This window comes from Peromyscus maniculatus, chromosome 8, assembly GCF_049852395.1.
Source record: "Peromyscus maniculatus bairdii isolate BWxNUB_F1_BW_parent chromosome 8, HU_Pman_BW_mat_3.1, whole genome shotgun sequence".
NCBI classification, from domain to species: Eukaryota; Metazoa; Chordata; class Mammalia; order Rodentia; family Cricetidae; genus Peromyscus; species Peromyscus maniculatus.
This window is the reverse complement of record NC_134859.1, coordinates 95,059,752-95,063,940: the sequence shown is the minus strand read 5'-3', so window position 1 is coordinate 95,063,940 and position 4,189 is coordinate 95,059,752. Positions and strand designations below refer to the sequence as shown.

At 48.0% G+C, this 4,189-nt stretch overlaps 1 pseudogene; it reads left to right on the top strand.

Moving 5' to 3' along the window:
- The first annotated feature begins 2,974 nt into the window (after nucleotides 1-2,974).
- On the top strand, nucleotides 2,975-3,081 carry LOC121831975 (U4 spliceosomal RNA; annotated as a pseudogene).
- Nucleotides 3,082-4,189: the final 1,108 nt, after the last annotated feature.

The window sequence follows — 4,189 nt, the reverse complement described above, 5'->3', positions numbered from 1 at the left end:
TGAGCCATACATTTCCAAAATAGAAATTGGGAGTTGAGGAAGGACATGGGAAAATGGTCCATCGTGGGTGAAGGATGGAGAGCCTCCTTGAAGTCTTTGTCCCTGGATTTTAGGAACAGAATGTTAGAATTGAACAAGCCCAGCATGACACATGGGCACACTGCACGGCGGTGTCTTCCTCCTCTGCCCACATCCAGCAGCTGCAGTGATGTGGCCAAAGGCCAGGAAAGATCCCAATAAGACCTCAGGTCCTCCTGCCTTCCCCCTGGGGCAGCAGCAAAGAGCAGCTCACAGCCCCCCATTATTCCCACCATCCAAGGAAGAGGTTGCCACAGGACCTTCCTTTGAGAGAATGACTTAGATTTTAAACAAGGAAATGCTGTAAAGTACCCAGTTGAAACACTTCATCTGAGGGTCTGGAAGGATGGCACAATGGTTAAGAGCATGTACTGTTGTGTTGAGGACCTGAGTTCAGTTCCCAGCATCCACATAAGGTGGTTCACAACCTGTAATTCCAGCGCCAGGAGATCGGATAGATGCCCCTGGCCTCTGCAAACTCCTACACTCATGTGCACATACCCACCCACAGACACAAACATCTACACATAGTTAAAATAATAAACCAAATCATTTTTTAAAAGACTGCATTTGAACCCTCAAGAGTGTTCACTGAATGGGACCAGACTAGGCCTTCTGCATATGAGCAACAGTTGTGTGGCTTGGTCTGTCTGAGGGGCCCCTGGCAGCAGGATCAGGATCTATCCCTGTCTGAGGGGCCCCTGGCAGTGGGATCAGGATCCATCCCTGTCTGAGGGGCCCCTGGCAGTGGGATCAGTATCAATCCCTGTTTGAGGGGCCCCTGGCAGTGGGATCAGAATCAATCCCTGTTTGAGGGGCCCCTGGCAGCAGGATCAGGATCCATCCCTGATTGAGGGGCCCCTGGCAGTAGGATCAGGATCCATCCCTCCTGCATGAGCTGCCTTTTGGGAGCTCATTACCTATAGTGGGACACTTTGTTCAGCCTTGATGTGTGTGGTGGGGGTAGGGTGGAGGGGTTTGGTCCTGCCTCGACTTAATGTACCAGGCTTTGCTGACTCCCCATGGGAGAGGCCTTACTCTTTTAAAGGAGGAGATGAGGGGGGTGGCTGGAGGGGATGGGAAGAGGGATGACAGGGAGATCTGTGGTTGGTGTGTAAAATGAATAAAAATATTTCTTAAATTAAAAAAAAAGTGTTCACTGAGGGGACTAGAGAGATGGCTCAGTGGTTAAGAGCACTGGCTGCTCTTCCAGAGGACCAGGGTTCAAGTCTCAACACCCACATGCCAATTCACAGCTGTCTGTGGCTCCAGTTCCAGGGGATCTGATGCCCTCACATAGACATACATGCACCAATGCACATAAAATAATAAACAAACAAATAAATAAATAAAACGAGGCTTCACTGACAGCTGCCATAGAGTTTCCAGTGTCGGGTTGTTCTAGAACAGCTCTGGAGGGGGAGCGTCTGAGGACCAGAGCAGCAGGTGCACACCAACTCTTAGACAGTGTGCCTGCATCTGGCTGAGTCCTCCTGTGGCCAGTTCCACGGACAAATACCTAGTTCAACTTCCATGTCCCTGAGACTCTGGGGTTGTAATGACTAGGGGACTTGCAGGGCCCGTCCATAAACTTCTGTGATCCCATGGGGGAACTTCTGGCTTTATAAATCTCACACGTGGCTGAAAAAGCCCAGCAGTGGCCGAAGGGTAGCTTTACCAGGAGCGTACCTGTCCTGTGTCACCCAAGTGGAGTCACTAGAGCTGGCTTCTAGGGAGGGAGGAGAGCCCAGAATGAAACACTCGACTTCAGGTCCCTGTTGCAGGTCCCAGATACAGCACCTGGCTTCTCTGCTCCCAAGATGGATCCAGAGGGGAGGTAGAGTAGATACTCTTGGGTAGAGATATTTTTAAACTTGCAGCTTTCAACAAAACTGCTGAAGCGACCTCAGAAGCCGAAGTCTGCAGTCCAGGAGAGTTACCACCACGTGCTTATGTCTGCAGGGGAGGGGCTTGTCCTGCCCGGCCTTGGCTCCTGGGACGCCCAGAACCTACAAGTAAAATTGCAATAGATACGTCCATCTAAAAACCAACAGTATACTTCTGTTTTCAAAATTCTATAGTTAATACATTTACCTTTAAAAAATAGAAAATTGTAAGGGATTGACCTGTCAAGAGACCTGAGTTTTAGGATCCCCAAAACCCATGTAAAAAAAAAAAAAGCCAGGTGTGGCAGCACGTACCTGTCACCTCAAGGCTGAGATGGGCTGAGACAGGTAGATCCTTGTGGCTTGACAGCCAGCCAGCCGGTCTGGCTCAATCAGTGAGCTCCAAGTTCAGCAAGAGACCTTGTCTCAAACAAAGATGAAGAGCGGTAGAGGAAGACACGCAGGGCTGACCTCTGGTTTCTGCATGCGTACACATGTGTACATACTTGTGCGTGCATACGCATGTGTGCGCACACATACACAAATACACCATACAAAGAGATAAAACAGAGAGAGAGAGAATTTTAAAGAAGAAAAAGTATCAGTCGAAAGTCCTTTTACCCCAGAACAAAGCAGTTGACATTTCAGCACCTATAAAAGGGACTGGGGAGCTCAGCTCCAGGTGCTGTCTCTTTTTCTATTTGCTGATTTTGATCATGACACTCTTCTTACAGGTTTGTTTGTTTGTTTGTTTTTTTAAACAAGGTTTCATGTGTCCCTGGCTGGCCTGGAAACTTACAATGTAGCCATAGCTGAGGATCACTTCAAACTTCGGATTCTCCTGCCTCCACCTCTCAAATGTTGGCTATACAGGTATATACCACCACATCCAGTTTATATAACGCAGGGGGCATTGAACTCAAGGCTTCATGCATGCTATGTGAGTGTTCTACCAACTGAGCCGTATGCTCAGCCCCCCCCCCAAGTATTCTTTAAAAATGGATTTTTGCAGCTTTGCACAGTGGCAGTATCATAGCCAACGAGGTTTATCTGAGGCGTGATTATTGCTAACTGAAAACTTTCCCCAAAAATCTATTTTTGTTTTGCTGTGCTGGGAATAAAACCCAGAGCCTCAAGCACGCTCAACATGAACGAAGGAGCTTTACCGCTAAGCTATGGGCTCAACTCAACACCAAAGTTTAGTGGCCACCAACAATAGAGAGACAGTATTTGAGCGGTGTCCTATTGCTGGACATGGCTATTTGCTTGCCAGAGGATGACACCTGAGTGGCACCAAGAACCAGGATTCTCATAATATATTTGGTGGAGATCTGCTGAGCTCTCACTCAGAGCTCTGGACTGGGGATGACAGTCCCAGAAGATGTGGTGGCAGAGATATTGCTGTGGTTGTTTTGACAATCTGGCCTGTCTCTAGGACCCTGCCCTGGAGCTAGCTTCCCACCCATCCCCCATTTCCACTGTGCTCTCTGGACCTCCCCACATCTTTAACTGTCTTCACTGAGTCTCTCTCCACCTACCTGGAGAAATGACTCCACACCCTCCTGTAAAGACCCTGCCTCCCCCAAGCCGCTCTGAAGAAAGCTACCCACCCTGGAAAGGCCCCCACCCAGTTTTCCAGTCAGCATCCTTGGCTGCCCAGCCCAAGAGGTATGTGATGAGGAAAAGGGGAGAACTGGGGATGTGTAGGTGTTATGGAATATTAGTTCATTCATTTCTGCTGTGGAATATTCGTTTGATGATGCAAAGATGTGTTGCATTCTTTTAAGTTGTATGGTGGTATTTTATTTGTACTGAAATGTGATTTTAATTGTATGTTAATAAATAAAGTTACCCAGGGGTCAGAGCTATTAGAGCCATAGCAAGAGCGTGGTGGTGGTGGCGACAGCCAGCATTGGAGACACACGCCTTTAAGACCTGGAGGGCGGTACTTACAGGCCGTGACGAGGCAGTCATGTGTTTGGGTTTACAACCAATGAGAAGGCAGAACAGAAAGACTATGTAAAGACATACACACAGGAAGTAGGTCTCTTTCGGAGAGCTAGGAGCACAGCAGGAGGAAGGTAAGGTTTTAGCTCTGAGCTCTGACCTCTTGGCTTTCTCTTTTACATTGGTTCTGTGTTTCTTATTTAATAAGACGGTTGGTTACATCTACAAAGTTGCCTTTGTTTAATTCTGTAATGCTGTGTTACTTTGCCTGCCTAAAA